Genomic DNA, 20,154 nt, shown 5'->3' on the forward strand with positions numbered 1-20,154 from the left:
TTTTTCCATAAGACTAAAGATTTCAGTTATTGTAAGCCCAGTTCATTCCTGATGAATTCCATAGGTACACTTTTCGGCAGGAAAAAAAGTACCCATTTCCACATTAGACTTTCTATGATTTTCAAATAGTCTAAAAAATCATAGGTACAGAATTCTAATCCATATAACAATCAATCAATGAACATTTACCATATTTGATTCAATTATTCTCATTTGTCTAAGTGCAGTTTCCGCTTTAATCTTTGTATGGTTTTTAGCCGTGCTTAATGAACCTGTATCGGTAACTAAATAACCTAAGTAACACATAGTATTAGATAGTTTAATTTGTTTACCTTCACAATACCATGTCAATTTCAATTGTGTTTTAATTCTTTGACCTAAACGCAAGATGACAGTTTTAGCTGGATTGATTTGAAGCTTTAACTGTTTTATATATTTGACAAATTGGTTTTTTACACATTGCAGCCCAGCTTTAGTACTATCAAGTAAAAGAAAGTCATCTGCATAGGTGATCCAGCCAATTTCGATGGATCCAAACTTTGGAGAAATTAATCCCTTATTTTTAAGGGCAATGCTCGCGTAAAGGTTGAAAAGGGTAGGTGCTAAGATGCAGCCCTGCCGCAATCCATTTTGGATGTCAATTCTTCTGGTTAGCAGACCTTCTGAATTCAAACGTACTTGCATTTTAGTATGAGAGTACAAAGCAATTATTATATTCAAAAGACCTTACGGCAAACCCATCGCTTGTAGCATTTTCCATAGCGTAGATCTGCCAACCATATTGAAGGCTATACTAAGGTCCATCGATGCCATAAAGACTGGCTGAGATCCTAATCAAACCCCCACAATCAGTTCCCATGCCCTTCTTAAATCCAGTCTGGTTGATGTTCAATCTGTCATTGACATCTATCCATTTCTGGATATCGATTAATACTAAAGACACAAAAGAAATGTCATCCGCATCAGTAATGCCAATTGGCCTATAGCTCGTAGGATTACATCTCAGGCCTTTGTTGTATATAGGAAGAACATAAGAAAGTTTCCAAGAGACTGGAATGGTTTTGGTCTTAGGAATATCATCAAATAAAATATAGAGCACTTTAGACCAGAGGCTGGTATTCTCCTTTTAAAATTGCATTCGAGAGGTTGTTCGGCCCCACACTTTGTGACTTGTTAGAACATTTAATAAGTCGAATAATAACTGCACAAGTGTTGTCTATTTTCCAAATAGATGAATCCGTCACGCAAACACTCTATCCACATAGTTATTATAGATTTTACTAAAATGATCAATCCAAGTTTGTTCTTTGATTGGATTAAGAGTTGTTGTTTTTTGACTTGATTCCAAATTATTCAATACCTCTCAGAATAATTTTGAATTATTGTTCCTAACAGCTTGAAGGTGTCTTTCACAATCTTTTTTGATGGAGAGGTCCTCTATGCCATATGTTCCAATTTTTAAACTTTTGTTTGAACTTTTTGATCCTTGACAATTTTACCCCGACATCCCCTTTACCTTTTTCAATAGCTCTGATTTCTTTATGAAGTATTGCCTTACAATCATGAGTCAACAGATCAAATCTATGTAAATGATTTATAAATAAAGATCTCGATGTTATGATCTTGTTATCTACCTTACTCGTAGTTTCCTTCAAGTAAGGTGTAAAGTTTATCACCGAATATCTTAATATTTTTAATTCAATTTTGGTCGTGCAGCATTGTTGTCATACATTTGTCATACATTTCTCTGTTTTCAATTGTCCATTTCAATCTGTTACCTCTTGTATTGACCATAAGTCTAGAATTCAAAAACTCAGAGTTAGCAATTGATATAGTACATTGCAAATCTACAGTAAGCATTGCATGATCACTATATGTAGAAACTTTTATTTCAAATTTTCTCATTCTAAGTTGGCATGATAACAAAACATAGTCTATAATAGAGGATGAGCCCCTTGCTTTCCTTGTGGTTTGACAATTGACCAATAAATCCAAACCCCAGGAGTTTGCAAATTCTAACCATAAGGCCCCTCTTAATCTAGGATTACCTCTCTTACAAAAATTAGAATTCAAGTCGGACCTCAGACCAGCTCCTAATAGAGGATCGATGTTACAGTTGGCCTTGCGATCACCAGCGATCATTATTTGCCCTCTTTAGGTTTTGTCAAGCCACTGATCTATGTGATCTCCTAATAAGGAGAGGTTATTTTCCAATTGAGCATCACAATTTTCCAGCGGATTCCAATAGACATGAACACACATGATGTTTAATACATTAACCAATTCTTTAATCTGAAGAGTAACTGTTAGCATACATTTGTCTATCCTCCATTCTTCCACCTTCATAATAGATCTACCTTGACGGTAGCCTATCATGAGACCCCGTTTGGGTCTCCCACTCTCCCCTCCTGTAGCAAAAGTGCTGATTGTATTGAAACCATCCCATATCGCTTCACCCCTTGCCCATGTTTCCTGTATTAGAATAATATCAAAACCTGATAACTCTTTGTTAGTTCTACTAGATTCAACAGGTGAGAATGACCACAAGTGTTCCAAATATATACACTTAGCATTTCAATGTTGCTACAGTGGTTTATTCATAGTTTGTAGCTGACTAATGGAGTCTCTTAATGATAGGGCTAACCATTGCCAATCTTGACTCTCCATTCCTTTATTAACTTCCTCCTCTTGTTTCCCTGTATTCCCCATTCTATGTATATCAAAGCAGTCCGGTGCCGTAGAATCTCTCTTCTCATACTCCATCACCGACTTCTCAAAATTGGTGATGTCAAAAGCCCTTTTTTGTAGAGTCACTGCTTCTTTCAATAATAAAGCCCTTACAAGTGGAGATGGAATGACAAGCCGTACATAATCAAATCTCAAATTGCGGATAAAGTCCACCAACATAATGTCTGATGATGTAATCAAACTTAAGTCGGGAATCTCAGAGAATAAAGACAGAATGCAGGGTCTGTTCAATGCCCTGGGACCTCTCTTCTCAAACAAATATGACAAGATCAGGCTTGGATATTCTGGGAGCACTGGTTTTCTCAAATCAATTTCAACTCTCTTATCCACCTCATTATGTTTGTTATTCACTGTTCTAGGATTATCGTACCTTGGACCTATATGGTCATGATTGCTTTGAATACCCTGATATTTCTTTTTCTCTAACATAGTGGCAATGAGGCGTTTCACTGCTTCCATATCCAAAGATGAATTACTTACCTCTTTGGTTACACAATCCCCCCGTAGCTCCTTACTGGGGAAATATTTGTTGTTATTGTATGTGATTAGAGAACTCTTGTATATTTCTTTTTCCTGTTCCACATTTGATCCCTTTTCGTTTAGTCCCAGACCACTCTTTGCATTCGTTGTCTTTGCATTTGAATCATTAACAAAAACTTCAGCACTATTGGTACCCCTTTCCTCACCCCTCTCTTGATCGGAAAGCCTAATTTGAACTTTCTCCAACAATTTATCAGTATTGGTCTTATCAATATGGGCATATAATGATGTAACCATCCTAGACAGAACTCTGGGGTTTTTAAAGATCTCAAAAATATCATTGATGCCATATTCAATAGTTTTTAGTTGTAACTCCAAGCGTGCAGTCTTTTTTATTTTTCATCACATCTGCAAGATTTCGTTTGCCGTCTTGATACTCACTCTGGGTACATTGATCAAGACACAATTGTTTGGCTCCAAGAGTTTGCACTATAGCTACTTTACCCCCAAGAGGTTTCAGGGACTCGGCTAAGGATTTGTTCACTGTTATACCCGCCTGAGGTTGCAAAGCCCCAACTAAGGATTTCTTCTCTATTAGAACCTCCTGGGATGCTTCTTAAATTGTATGCTTGAGAGATTTATAACTCAAGAATTTCCTGGATGATTTATTCCACATTTTTAAGTCATTCGCCTTTTTTTGTTTTAGGTTTTTCTCTTGTTTTTTTTAGTTAGTTTAACCTTGAATGGCATATCTTCAGCTTGATTTAATTCCAAATCAATACTGGGAGCCGCCGCTACCTGGATGCCCATACTTGCTAGAATAATCTTACCTGTATCCAGCGTGGTAAGTATGTTATTCAATGTCCTTTCGGACTTATCCTTTGGCGTTGGATCAGTAATATCAATTACCTCCAAAATAGATTAATCATGAGCTCTTACATTAACCTCATCCATACTCTTACTTTGCTGAAAGCCCTTCAACTTCTGCTTGTCATCTAGCAATACAGAAACACAATCTCGCATGTCTTCCTTCAATTTATCAGGAAGTAACCCAATCATTCGAAATATTCCATGTAGCACTTCAGTTTGTTTGCGTACTTCCTGTATAAATAGACCATTATGAAAGCCCAATAGTGAAGATAGATCCGGCACATTTGCATTGCAACATTCAACACCTTCACTTTTATCATTGTGTACGGATAGTCCCAACAACAAGCCACCCTATTGAAATATGGCAGAGTATCCATAACTGATCTGTTACTACTATTGTCTGGCAATAAATGTGTTCTCTTCTCCATTATAATACACTTGGATTCTACTACACTACCGATCCTTTCCTTATATTCAATAAATTATGATTGAGAGGACCCCTCCTTATTGGAGTCTATTTCTATCAGATTGTTTATTTTAAGTTCATTTGAACAATTCATTGCACAATCAAGTAGTTCTTCCTCATTGTCACTGATTACCGGGAGAGGTATAGCTGCTGCTCTGGCCAAACTGGCTCTAAGTGTATTTATAGCACCAAATATCGCAGGAACTGTATCTATTTTATCCATATTTGATTTTTTCTTCATTCTTAATTAGCACAAAGCACACACCTGTATCACTCTGCTTTTCCACAAAAGTGAGGATATTTCACCCAGTCAGTATACACCTCTCGTGAACAATTACAAAATGCAACAACCAATACCACTTTGCATTCAAAATACACGTTGCCCATTACATAAATCTAATTATTTCCTTACCTCCTAATTATGAGATATGATATACAGAGAGTGCCATAAAAGCACTGTGGGCTAAGCGAAAAAAAACTTGCTGATCAACAAACCAGTCCTAATCTTTTATCTTACATTAAACCAGCATCAATTCAGTGCAGCTCTTCAAGGCACTGCAGCACACCGTAATAGAAACCAGGTAAAAAAGCAAGTCCAAAAGGGTATTACAATAAACCCACCGCACCTCCGCACACCCGAACAGCCAAACAGTCTATGCTGGGGAATCAGTATTTGAACTGGATGCTGGGTAAGAAAGGGGCGGAGTCTGGTGAGTCTGGTGACGTGGCAGATCACTAAATAAACAAAGAGGAAATATGTTAGAATGCTAAAAAGCAAACATGTGCAAATGTGTGTAAAAGAATATCCTCGCACTAGAGTTCAAAACAAGGAACTAAGGATGACAGTCTCTTCTGAAATTCCAGCTACCTCCAAACGTTACCACGTGTAAATGTGTACACGGCTTCTTCTTGCCGACGGTGTCCCACTCGCAGAGTTCAGCGTTCAGTCCAGCCCAGCCAAACAATCTACTTTGGGCTACTTCGGGTGTGGGTGTGCTGGGGAATTAGTATTTGAACAGGATGCTGGGTAAGAAAGGGGCAGAGTCTGGTGAGTCCAGTGACATGACAGATCACTCCAAAAGTTATGATGTGTAAACTTGCACACGGCTTCTTCTTGCCGAAGGCGTCCCACTCGCAGAGTTCAGCGTTCAGTCCAGCCCAGCCAAACAGTCTACTTTGGGCTACTTCTGGTGCGCCATTAATAGTAATATTATTATGGCAGATCCTGAGAGACATCCACGATGTGCAAGAAGCTATTGTTGTAAATAGATTTATCTGTATATAATTTATACTTGCATACTATTCGTAGTGATACTGCTTTCACTTACAGTATGTACTGCTTACTTTGTAGATGTAAGTGACGTAAGTGAGCAAAGGCTCCTGTGCATCTTCATGTACAGAAGGAGGGTACTGATGTGACAACTGCAAAACAGCTGAGACCTTATGTTTTTGATGCTAGATCTAGAGATACACACAAGGGCACCTGGTCCTGTGATGGATAAGCCTGAATTACCTTTTGGAGGGAGGTCACATGCAGAGATTATAGCAGACTCCATATGGCTGGCCCTAGCTGCTGCTAAAATGAGGTTTCAGGATAGGAAAATACTTTTAGATCTTTCTCCTACACAGATAGCACATGTAAAAACACCCAGTCCACTGACAAAAGGTTCTATGGTTGGTCCAGTAAGGAGAAACTATGCTGACATATTGGCCCTCATTCCGAGTGGGGCGGTAAGGGATACCGGGCACCGGTAAGGAGACCGGTGCCTGTAATCCCTTACCGCCCTACTACGAGGTCTGACCTGGTGTTAAGGACAGGACACGTTAAGGGACCTGGGTGCAAATAATGGGCTTGGCATACGCCGGCCCGTTATTTGCACCCTCGCCATTCCCATTGAGCCCTATGGGGGATCACATGGGAATGGGAAATGGTTTGGTGAATGGGGACTTACCGGTCCCGCCAAGGTCGGACTGGACCGGTATGTCCCCATCTCACCAAACCGGACACAGTACCATTATTGGTGGTAGTCATGGCGCAATAGCGCCATGACTACCACCAACCTCGTAATGAGGGCCATTCAATGAGATGGTTAGAGAAGCTTGTAAGAAAAGAACAAGATCTAAGAGAAATGCTATGGAGGATGACCATGACCTGAATGATTACCTGTATAGTTCAGCACACTTGGCGAATAACATATAGTATCAACATTTGAAAGAAGTGGGAAGGAGTACCACAAAGGAGGAATGCTTTGTATGTGCACTCCTGCCCTATAGCCTGGGGAAGTCAAAGATCTTCATAGCAATTGAAATAGACGTCCAGACAGCACATTGTCTTTCACACATAGCACTCTGTCGTACAAGAGGTCAGTTCATGGGCTGAGATGCCTATCTCAAATGGGCAACTGAATGGACAGATCCAGATGAAGATGATTATATCCAAGACACAAAGACAAGAAACAGGGCTCACACCAAGAATCACGTGATCAGATACGAAAAACCTGGAGTGAAAGGAGCTGGAATCAGCTGGCAAGTAAACAAAAGACTGGAGAGCCAGGAAAATCTGCAGAAGAAATTCGTAGATGGAAGAACAGAGGCCAAATGCAGATCAAGGGATCAGTGCCATCAGCAGATGGATGGGAATAAGGAGTGGTTATCCCCAGGGCCTGGGTGGTCATTGGTTGTTATCAACCAACCATTAACGTAGTGCAGAATCGCTGCAAACCTCTATGACTAAGACTTGCTAAGCTACAGACCTGGTTCGAAGATAGAGGAGGACCCTTGCAGATAGTGCCTTTGGAGAGTGCAGAGCTGTGCTTCAGAAATAATGGCACAAGAAAAGTTGGAGAGAATCAGAACTGTGGTCGAATCTTTGATGTACCAGGAATTAAACTTGGAACAGTAGTGATTATAAATTACTATTGGGCTTGTGGATCCAGAGCATATATGATGCTACCAAGGATTGGGGAGGACGATGCTCACTAGTGAATGTTCATGTTCCAGCGTTGATGATTCCTAAAAGTGACTTAAGTCTTGACAGTTTTCCGAAAGCAGATGCTCACCTGAGGAAGAGGAGATCAGTGGAGCTGATTAATCGAATGAAGAGGGAGAACATTTTCTCTGCCAAGTCAATAGAAGTTTTTGACTCGATTCCTTATGAGCACAGGATGTTCAGCCAGACTTCGTCGGTATTCACACAGATCTTCATGCCAAGAATCCAGGTTGGAGCAAATACCAAATGGCCTTCAGATTACCAGATGGGAATTTCTACAGAGAATCAACACTACCATAAAGGGACTCTTCAGAATAGATACGTCCTGAACATGATTACAGCTATGGATGGAGGTGTGTGTGCAAAAATCTGAGAATCATGTTGCACGTTCATACCTTCCTATGACAACGAGAATGGCACCTTGACAGAGGCCATAGAGATGCTGGCAAAGCTACACGTCCAGATGATAGATGAAGTAGAAGACATTGCTGATGACAGCTGGTTTAGATCACTCTTTTCTTGGGTTCCACAATGGATGACAGACATGTTCAAGTTCCTTGGAGCCCTGATCATGTTGGTATTGCTTAGATGTTGTGTGATCCAGATAATAATCACACAATGCAAGAAGACAGCAAAGAAAGCCATAGGGATGAAAATCCTGATTGATGTTGAATCAGGATGGAAGGCCAGAGACTTGACAGACAAAGAAATCAAAGACTTTGTGAAGGCCAGTATCCATGCACCTGATGGAATGAAGTGCCTGTATCCAAAGAACCATAAGAAGTATGTGGGAAAGTGGATCTATTGCAGTCCAAGCGGACAGTACATGGCTATGACTTGGAACAAGTATGAGCATCTGAAATCAGCTGGATGCCTGAAGAGAGTCATAGAGATATGGATCCCAAAGAAGCATTTCTTCAGACAAGGATGTCTAGATATGAACGATGGTGGCAGAGTGGTTGATGAATTGCCCAGAGGGGGGAGTGTAGAGAAGGAGCCAAGCACCTCCACCTCAACCACTTCGCCTATATTGCCTATATGTTGGGAACCAGAGTGTGAGACATGTGTGGTACCAGTGAAAATACTGAAATCGAAGAGGATCCTGGAAGCAAGGTTCCCATTGAGAAAGCCATACCTGCACACGAGACAGTATGATGGCCATTTGAATGAAATCCCGGAAGAAGCAGGACCAATGAATGGAAGGGAAGAATGGTGACGTCATATGAAGAAGCTGACATACATGGAAGAGATGCAGAGACAAGAGAATGCAGATATTCTATAAGGCATCACAAAGGTATTAAGGATAAATGACATCTTGGGATCAAGATGAAGAAACTTATGCTGCAGAAACGATGAAGATATCAAGTTATTTTACAAGTGTACCGATGCAAATAAATGCAATCAGACGAAGTATCCTTGAGGCTAGCTTTATAGTGAATATATTGCGGCATTCGCCAACATATACATACATATTGAAGTGAGTAAAGAATGGATGTTTCCACTACGTATTATAGCAGAGCTGGACCAGAGAAGGAAGGCCTCTTTTCCAGTGTGTTGCAGTTAAAAAAGCAATTGAATTACAGACGCAGATCTCAGAAAGGCAAGGCTGGACGAGCCCCAAGAAGCCAAAGTCTTATCAGGTTGGGGTGAGCAGACATTGAATACAAATCGTGTGAAAGAACAAAACTCTTGTTCAGAAGACATGGACAAAAACAAGAAAGACATCAGAGGTCTATTAGAAAACAGTATTTTTAATGCTCTGGAGTGCGATTTTGTGGTCTTCAGTCACTTGGAAGGATGAAGTTGGACGAACACAATGGTCACATCTACGCATGAGGGCAGAGCGTGCCTTCACTCCCCTGAATTCCCCAGAGCAAAAGAACACTGCCAAGGACAAGTTCAAAGCCTTAATTGACAGTAGACCACTGAAGCGATGATAGATGAATATGCTAATTGGTGGGAAGCTATGGTTAAGACTAGCTCACCACCACCTGGAACGTAGGTGGAAAAATATTGATGGAGGTTAGAGTGCCAACCAATGGTAGGGGGCCGCGTGATTAAGGGTCCTGTAGTTTGTGTAACCAATGGGACGTCGTGTATTTAGTGACATTCATAGTTACCTGTTTAAGGGGAGGGCTTAGGTGTCCCCCCTGATGTTAAGGAACCTATCCCTTTTCTTCACTCTCTTAGACGAGTGTGGATCATATATTTAGAGGTTCCTTAATAACCCATCACAATTGCCACTATGTTTTTGTAGTTTGCCACGTAGGATGATGTTAGTAATACGTAGGTTAACTTCAGCAATGACTATTTTTTGCTATAAAAGAATGCTTTTTTTAAGATGCATTGAGAGATCTTACGCTGAGACGTCTGTTGATTTTCTTTGTACTCCCTGATTTAGATAATTGATATTAAAACAGTTACCTTTTTGCCAACTACCTGAGTCGTTTTGATTATTGATGTTTGAGTAACTTCTGCATTCGCATCCATCTCAAGGGTATTGCTGCCTCCTCTTAAAGCGATACCATATATAAATAAAATATATATATATATATATATATATATATATATATATATACACCACCGGCAGAATTCTCTTGGTACAACCCTGTAATGTGGCAGGCAGCAAAACAGGCAGTATTTGAAAATACCTTCTTCTTTTACTGTTACTGCCACTCCTGAAGTGTGCAATATAATGGTTTACATACAGTGCAGAACTTTATGTTGATGCCGGCTTTCCTTTTCCGTGTCGCATCTTGCACCTCTTTGCCTCATTTACTAAAGTCACTCATTAATTCTCCCAGTACCTCCTAAACATGTCCCTCCTACTCTAAACACTCCTTCTCGCGATTGGCCAAGCCTTGATTGTCATAGGCTTCTGACCTCACCACACTTTTGTTTATCTTCTTTTGGCCTCTTCTAGGTTTTCCTTTCCTCCCTTGTTTTTTTCCACCATTAGGGCAACTTGCCCACCCTTGGACAAGATAGTCCCCTCTTGTTCCTCTCGTTAACCCACTTGTAACATCGCAACCTCTCATTAAAACGTGACTTCTAGCTATATGCCCCCACCTCATTTCTGCCAATCTAACCTCACACGGTGCATTGCTCCCAAGATGGTGCTTCTCTGTCTCTTTTCAGACATTAACCTATGCCATAAACTCTTACACCACTCCTATCACTTTCACCAAATTCAACTCGATGCCCAAGAAAAATACGCTTACCATGTATTGACAGCAGTGCGCGGCCTATTGGACCTTATGTCCTCATGTTTTACCAGTCCTGTTTCCGCCCTGCACAACTTTGTGGCCTCTTGATTGATTAATTACACAACCTAATTGAGTGCAGCAGCTTTTCTTCCACAAAATTATGACTTAGACTGCACTCTAATTATTCTCAGTAGGTAAGAATAATTCACAAATCTTGAGCAGTTATTGGTGCTGGTATTTATAGGTCTTCAGCTAACGCCTAGCTAAACAAATGGCCTCAAACTCACCTCTGTAGCCTGTGGCTACAAACTACTGCACCATATCACAGCTATTGCTACACTTGTACTATGCAACATCATTAAGATGGTTGTGGGGAGTGCGTAGCATTTTGGGAGCATGGCCAAAGGCCATGCTCCCAAAACCATGTTTATACATAGTAAAATGACAAGACACAATGGTTCCGATATGCTGTGGTGTTTCTAGCCAGGACCCAGACTCTTGACTGCATGCCCAAAGGCCATGCACCCAAGACTGAAATCATAAGCAGTGGAGTAACAAGTGAATATGGGTGTGGTGTAATGCACTAGTTGTGTGGACGCCCTAGTGTCTTGCCTGCATGGCTGCAGACTATGGTCCGAAAAGTAAATTTATAAGTAGCTAATTTACAAGGACCATGGTTTTGATATGCAGCGATGGTTGTGGCTAGGACCTATACTCCTTGTACCTTGGTCGTAAGGCTTAGATGGTAGGTTACACACCGAAGATGTAAGGGCCAGCCTACAGGCACTGCAGCATATTAGTGCCATAGATTAGCCGTGTAGATTTGCATGTGTAGAAAATGACTGCCAATATACTTACTCCTTACTTTGTTCAGAATCCACATACAATTTGTAAATGGTTATCGTACTTGGCAGAAGTATCCCTTTTTCCATTTTTGTGATAAAAGAAACAGGTATGTTAGTCTTTGCATTTTTTGAAAATTTACTACATTGCTTAATAGACAGTTTACCTTTTTTTTTTTGACCCTCATATTTAGGTTACAAACCAGTGTACTGTGCATTGCGCTCAGTTTCTGTGTTTGCTTTTCTAATCCTTGGGTCTGGGGAAAAAAATCCTTGTCGGATTAAAACAAAACCTTCATTTACTATGGTACTAACTACTTCCTTGTTTCCTTTCAGTGTTTCCTTCATCTTTCTGATTAATGTTATGTTTGTTGCCTTCCGGACGATTTTTTTTTGCCAACAGTTAGATACCTGTAGGTGTATTCTAACTGTGCATTTTTTCCTACAGCGTTGTGATATTCATTCATTTGTGTCATTGTTATATCCTGTTTCCTTCATCTTTCCCATTAATCTTATGTTTGTTGCCTTCCTGCCAATTTTTAACAACAGTTCGATACCTGTAGGTGTATTTTACCTGTGCATTTGTTCCCAACGATCTGTGATATTCATTTATTTGTGTCATTCTTACATCCTCTTGGGTAATTAGATACCTGTTGGCGTATTGTAACTGTTTGTAGTCTTTCACACCATTTTTTTTTTAAATCTTGAAGTACACATCATTTCCTAAATTTTGGCTTTAAGAACATTAAATACGCATTTGTAAGATTAGCTGGCAATCTCTGCTTTAGAGTAATGGTGCTATCATTACATTCGAACCATCCACAATTCTTTTTAATGTATGCAGTGTAGTGACATGCATTGGTTGTAACTCCTGCATGGTAGATTATACCTACTGTTGTAAAGGTTCTCTTTCCAAGTGACACTTGACCGTATGAAAATCCAGTCAGTTTGCAGTTGTTTTTGGTGCCATCTGCATTATAACATAGAAGCATAAGTATTATGTAGGCACTATGTGATTGTATCAGTAAGGTGGAGCGATTGTCTGAATTGCAAATAGTACATAATCTGCCATGGTTTGCATTTTGTACAAGTTGCTGAAATGGAATGCTCTCACAATTTGGTATGGAAACATACACAAATCGCTCATTTGGGATTTCTTCCTGTATCACTTTGCTACAGAGAGTGCATGTATGCTTCCACATGTAAGAAATCTGGAAGATTTCATTTACAGGTATGCTTTTGTTTTCTAATACTAATACTATGTACATTAGACATTCTTGTGGATCTTCTTGTGAGTTCATAGTGAATCTAACCATTCCAGCACAGTCGTCCAATTGTTGCCTTACTCCATGAACACTGTTTGGCCAATTCATGGAATTAATGTGCGCTGAAATTTTCGGTGCAAGCGTGCAAATCGCAGCGCAAGTGTGAAAATCGCATTGAAACCTGCGCACAGCGATTCATGGAAGTCTGTGCGCGTATAAATCCCAGGATGTGTGCCAAAATTCTGTGTGGCGCACGCTGGCGCACACGTCTCCAAACAGCGTGCGCTACGCGCACAGCGAAATCGCACATAGTGCGGCGCACACAACAAAAGTAGGCGGAACAGGGGGCGTGACACGCGGAATGGGGAACAACGCGTGAAAATGTGGGCGTCACGGGGGAAGTACACGAGGCAAATGCGCAGAACGCCCACACGCAGTTCAAAACACGTATTCATGGAATCGAACGGGGCTAACGCGTGCGGCAAAGAAGACGCACTAATCCGGAAACACATACGCCAGCAGAAAGCAGGAGTACGTGGACCCGCGCAGCATAAAAGTGCGTGCAAACAACAAACAAGCTCAGACGCCAGGATGAATATACCGTTCCTAGCTGCAGTGATCGTGGGATACCGCAGGAGGAAGAGGAGGATAGTCAGGCCCAGAATTTTTATACCCAGAACCAGCCTTTTTGGGATGCCTGATGACCAGGTGTATGGGAGGTACAGGTTTCCACCTCACATAATACTCAACCTGGTCAGTGAGTGGGAGGATGACCTCACATCACCCACCCTGTGCTCCCAAGCACTCAGCACCCTGGAGAAGGTCCTCAATGTACAGCACTTCTTGGCCACTGGATCATTTCAGCGGACAAGTGCTATAGTGGGGGGGTGTCACAGGCCACGCTGTCACGCTGCCTACACCAGGTGTTGGCCATCATGACTGCACGCCCATCAGTCCGCAGGCACATATACCTGCCCAGAACACCTGCAGAAAGGCAGGCTGCCTTCCAGGATTTTTACGGGGTGGCACAATTCCCCAAAGTGCTAGGTGCCATTGATTGCACCCATGTGGCTCTACGTCCCCCCAGGGCATCTGAGCACATCTACAGAAAACGCAAGCACTGGCATTCCATTAACGTCCAGGTAGTATGTGATGCCAAGGGAATCATCACCTCAGTATATGCCAACTATCCAGGGTCCACTTACGACAGTTTCATTTACAGAATGTCAACCCTAAACCGGGACCTAGAAGCTGGGCGATACATGGCTGCTTGGTGAGTATAAATGCCTCTGCACATGCATGCATATCACATACTGAGTAATGTCACAACCCCACTAATGATACCCATCATCACCTCTCCAGGGGACAGTTCCTACCCTCTGAGCACCCACATGATGACGCCAATTCGGAACCCCACCACGCCACCCGAGGTAAGATACAACACAGCCCATATTGCAACCCGGGGCATAGTGGAGCGCACATTCGGAGTGCTCAAGTCACGCTTTCGCTCCCTTGACCGTTCTGGTGGGCAGCTACTATACGATCCCCCAGTAGTGTGCAGGATCATAGTGGCAGCATGTGTCCTGCACAACGTTGCAACACGCCGGGGCCTGCCGGTGGACATTGTGGTGCTCCCACATCCCCAACCACATGCACGCACGCTGCGCATGGGAGGGGAAAGGGCACGTGGTGGGGCAGCCCGTACGCAGCTGGTGGCTAATTACTTCACCTAAAATCACACCCCTGAGGAGTGCACTCAGCCCTGGCACATACCAGCTGACAATCAATGATGATGACATAAGGGACAGTCAACTGTCACTACCATACCAGCCTGAGATTGATCACCTGGAAGTGCTACATTGTGTGCATCCCTACCTACCTAAAGACAACCAATGATGTGTAATAAAAAGACACACATATTCATGCTGCATGAATGACTACCCCCTTGCAAAATACAATATGAAACTAGTGCCATTTCACCAACAGCTCCCCATCTCAGCTACCCAACACACCATGGCATGTCATGCAATGTGAAAGCAACCAAATGAATGCACAACACATGACACAAGTGTCACAAAGTGCACTGTCCGAATGTTACGCTCACCTGACTCCCACGGAGGCGCTGGCCTGGTTCGCGCTGCTGTGACCTCTTCTAAGGTGATGCGCAGGGTTCGGAAAACGGACTGGACCGGGCCCCCAAATCTGGCTTGTCTGGCTCGCAGAAGTATCCTTCTGTAGGCGAAAATAGGGGCTTAACTGTCTGCGGGGTAATGCAATCGGCCTCCCACTTTCCCCTCTCACCCTCCTTGAAACCCTTCTGTGATTTCTCGTAGCGTCTCACCTTACGGTCTGGAAGGACGAGCTCTCCATCCTGCTTCTGATGCAGGGGCGCGTTGGTATCCAGTTACTTCACTGGATTTTCGGATTGGTGAGAACCAAACTTGCTTGGCTTCCAGGTAGGTTTTTTTGATAAGAGGTTCCCCTTGTGTCCATGCATTAATGTACTAATGCTAGTGTCTTTTTCCCCATAGGGGCCGGGGTACGGAAAGCCGGGGAACAGGCACCGACCCGAAATGAGAGGTGAAATCCTTGTAGAAATCAGGTAAGTCTTTAATGAGCGTTTTTTGGTAATGTCTTTTCATTCGCTCATTAACGCTGATGTCTTTTTTTTCCCCTTAGGGGCCGGGGGCCGGAAATGCCAGGATGCGGCGCGGACCCGAAATGAAGAGGGAATGAATCAACAGGTAAGTCTTAACATGGAGATTTAGCTTTCCTTATTCCCCTTCTCTCTCTCACCTTTTGTTCTGGTCTTTTTCTCCCTAGGCGCTGGGGCGTGACTGCGAATCCGGATGATCACTGCTGAACATGGAGGCGCCCTGTAAAGGTGAGTGGAATGCGGCGCTGCAGCGATCGACGCAATGAGCTTTTAAATTAAAGTCTTCCTTTTCAGGATTGTCGGCGAGAGGTCTCCGGGATGCGGATTTAGCAGGTAAGGACTTTTCCTTCTTCTGTTCTCTTCTTCTCTTCCTTTGCAGGTGATCCAGGATGCTGGCAGGCGTGGCAGAAGTCAGGATGCAGGAGCAGACACGGTGAGCGTCCAGCTGCTAGATGCAGAACAACGTGAAGCACGTGTGGCTGTTCGGGTGGGGTTTAAATAGCCTTGGAAGAAGTTCCAGGTATGTATCCTTCCTCCAATGTAGTTCCTTTCAGGCCTCAAGGAGGCCGGGATCCTGCAGCATGGTGTGCATCAGGTAAGTGCACCCAAGCATTCCCATAATGAGCCTGGCGCCTATGGCGCCAGGACTGATGTCTTTTATGAGCCTGGCGCCATAGGCGCCAGGACACTGTCCAAAGGGCCCCTATATGGGGTTGCTGGGTCCTTCCTTGGGGACTGGATGTCCGCTTTCGGGGACGCCCGGCTTGAACCGGCTCCCCGGGAGCGGGCATCATGACAGAACTCCCCCCCAAAGCCCCTCCCAAGGTTGTTCCCTCCGGGGGTTTTGGTTTGTCTGGGAAGAGTCGGTGGAATTTCTTGACTAATCGAGGTGCATGCACATGGTCGCTGGGTTCCCACGACCTCTCCTGAGGTCTGTACCCCTTCCAATCAATTAGGTAGAACAGTTTTGACCTAAACATTATTGAGTCTAAAATGTTCTTCACTTCTAATTCGGACTCCCCATCTATTAGAATAGGTTCTGGAGGTTTGAGTAGTCGGGTTCCGGGTACCACTGGTTTCAGAAGGGACACAGACAGAGAAAAACAGAGTGAATTCGCATATTAGCTGGTAAATCAAGTTTCACAGCCACTGGGTTAATTATTGCCGTAATAGAATAAGGTCCCAGATATTTTGGGTTAAGAGTTCGAGGCCCTTTGAGTGGTAAATGTCTGGTAGCTAACCACACTTGATCCCCAATCTGATACGGAGGTGCTTCACTCCGATGTAGATCAGCATTCTCCTTGTATTTTCTCTTGGCTTGTTGTAAATTCGTAGTTGCCTCTTTGAAGGCTTGGGTAATTGCAGAATGCAGATGTTCTACTGCAGGCATTCCGAGGTTCTGAGGTGAGTCAAGGTTTGAGGTTCGAGGGTGATGCCCAAACAAAGTATAAAAAGGACTGTGGCCAGTTCCAGAGTCTACCGAATTATTATATGCGTATTCGGCTATCCAAAGAATGTCTTTCCAGTTGCTTTCAGATTGCTGTAACATACACCGTAAATACTGTTCAATAGTCTGATTTGTCCTCTCGGTCTGACCATCGGTCTGAGGGTGGTGACTGGTCGATAATCTTACGTCGATCTGCGCCATTTGACAACATTTGCGCCAGAAGTGGGAAATGAATAGGCTTCCCCGGTCAGAGATTAGTATAGATGGGAATCCATGTAGCCGAACAATATTTTCGAGGAATTCTTTAGCTAGGACAGAAGCTGAAGGTAAACATTTCAAAGGAATAAAGTGGGCCATTTTGGAAAACAAATCCACAATTACCAGAATCGTATTGTACCCCGAACAAGGAGGCAGGTTCGTAATAAAATCCATTGATGGGGTGTGCCAGGGTGCTGGTGGTATGTCTAGAGATTGAAGGAGACCGGCTGGTCTTTTCTTTTGACTTTTATTATGGGCGCAAACACCACAGGACATCACAAAAGATTTAACATCTTTTTGCCAAGAGGGCCACCAAAATTGTCGTTTCACCTTTTCCTCTGTCTTGGAAATACTGGGGTGTCCCTCTATTAATGTATCATGATAACCGGAAATAACTAGTTTGTGTAATTCCTTATGTGGTAGGAATAAGCGTCCTTGGAAATAAGGTAAACCATTATCTATGGTAAAGTCTGATCCCTTTTGTATCCATTTCTGTAAGGTTGTAGGGTCCAGGAGTTGTTTCACTCTGGCTTGAATGTCTTCAAGCGTCTGTAACGAAGTCATGCCTAGAATCCTCTTTTCGGGAATTATTGGTACTGGTTCTGAGTTTGTATCAGATTCTCCCATTCCAATTCGGGATAAGGCGTCTGCTTTGCCATTCTTGCAGCCAGGTCGATAGGTAATCACAAAATCAAATTCAGCGAAAAACAAAGCCCATCAGAGCTGCCGTGATGACTGAGCCTTGGCGGTTTTCAAATACTGTAAATTCCGGTGATCAGTGATCACTGTGATGGTATGTCGAGCGCCAAGCAGATAATGCCTCCAGGCTTTAAAAGCGGACTTAATGGCTAACAGTTCTTTGTCCGTGATTGCATAATTAACCTCGGGTGCCGAGAATTTTCTGGACCAAAATGCTACGGGATGCAGTTGGTTGGTTTTGGGATCTCTATGGGACAGGACAGCTCCCATGGCTAGGCTGGATGCGTCAGTCTCGACGACATGAAGGAGATCTTGACGCGGGTGTTTCAATATAGGTGCAGAGGTAAACTTAGCTTTTAAATCCTGAAAGGCCTGCTCGGCTTCTTCAGACCATTCAAAACGTTTATTTTTCCTCAAGAGTGCAGTAATGGGTTGTACCACGCGTGAAAATTCCGGGATAAACCTGCAATAGAAATTGGCAAAGCCGAGCATGCTTTGAACCCCTTTTACAGAGCTAGGTGATGGCCATTTGAGGATGGCATCCACTTTTCTTGTGTCCATTCAGACTCCTTTGAGTGTCAGGATGAAACCTAGAAACTCGACTTCTGTGGTATGGAAAACACATTTCTCCAATTTAGCAAATAGTTTGTGTTGGCGCAGTTTCTCAAGGACTGCCCTGACGTGTTTTCTGTGATCAGATTCCGAAGAGGAGTACACGAGAATGTCATCGATATATACGACAACACAAACATTGATGAGTTCCCGAAGGACATCATTCATGAAGTATTGGAAGGCAGCCGGCGCGTTACACAATCCGAAAGGCATCACCTAGTACTCGAATAATCCATATTTAGTACGGAAGGCAGTTTTCCATTCATCGCCTTCTTTAACTCGTACCAGATGATAAGCCCCCCGGAGATCTAACTTGGTGTATATGCAAGCATCCTTCACCTGGTCAAGGAGTTCAGGGATCAGAGGCAGAGGATAACGGTTTTTAACCGTTATCTGGTTCAATGCGCGGTAATCGATACAAGTTCTAAGGTCGCCTTCTTTTTTGGGCACGAAGAACAAAGCCGAGGATGCCGGGGACTTTGATGGGCGAATAAAACCATTAGCTAGGTATTGATCCAAATATTGTCTCAAATGCAGATTCTCAGGTTCGGTAAGGGCATAAATCCTGCTACAAGGGGGTTGTGCACCAGGCACCAGATCGATTTGGCAATCGTACGATCTGTGAGGAGGTAACGTGTTGGCCTGTTCCTTTTGGAAGACGTCCTGAAAGTCTTGGTATTCCGGAGGTAGTTGCATGGGGGCAGAGGTTACAGATGCTAGATTAATCTTCAGGTTTTCTGGGTAGTAGGTTTGTGTACAATCCGGGAAGGTTATTCTCTTAGCTCGCCAATCAATTCGAGGATTATGTGTCTCTAACCAAGGGATTCCAAGAATAACCTGAAACTGAGGAGCCTTGATTACATCAAACACAACACCCTCCCGATGGCCGTCGGGACCAATAAGAGTCACCTCAGTAGTGGAATGTGTTAACGGTCCAGAGGCAATTTCAGTTCCATCGACTGTAGTGATGACATCTTTGCTGGTTTTAGGACGGAGAGGGAGGTTAATCCTAGAGACCAATTCACGATCCACATAGTTTCCAATAGCACCACTATCGATGTATGCCTTTATTGCATGCAACCGCTTAGGCTGTTCTGGATCTACGAGAACCATTGGCACAATGAAATGCGAGGTCTGAGAGTTAGTTTTCAAGCTCGGCAAGTGGACCCCTACACTTGTCGGGCGGAGTCGTTTCCCGAAACAGTCTTCATGGTTTTTATCAGTGGCTCCTACCGCCTTTCGGGGCGGTTTAGCCGGGCAATCTCGTAGAAAGTGTCCAGAATTCCCACAATAAAGACATAATTTTAACTGCCGCCTCCTTTCACGCTCCATTTGAGTTAAGGGTCCTTTAACCCCTCCAATTTGCATAGGCTCAGAGACATCAACTCCCTTGGGATTAGCATGGGTCTTGACCAACACCCGGGTCTCAAACCTGGACCGATCTGCTTTTCTGTTTTGAAGTCTGTGATCCAATTGGACCACTAAGTCTATATACCCTGTGCATTCTTGGGGCGGATTTACAACTTGGGCCAAGACATCTTTAAGTTCTCCGCGAAGGCCTCGATAAAACAATGTGACTCTTTTATCCTCTGGCCATCCCGTTTCCACAATTAGTC

The sequence above is a fragment of the Ambystoma mexicanum genome, chromosome 8 (genome assembly GCF_040938575.1).
Source record: "Ambystoma mexicanum isolate Mex_15411 chromosome 8, UKY_AmexF1_1, whole genome shotgun sequence".
Taxonomy (NCBI): domain Eukaryota; kingdom Metazoa; phylum Chordata; class Amphibia; order Caudata; family Ambystomatidae; genus Ambystoma; species Ambystoma mexicanum.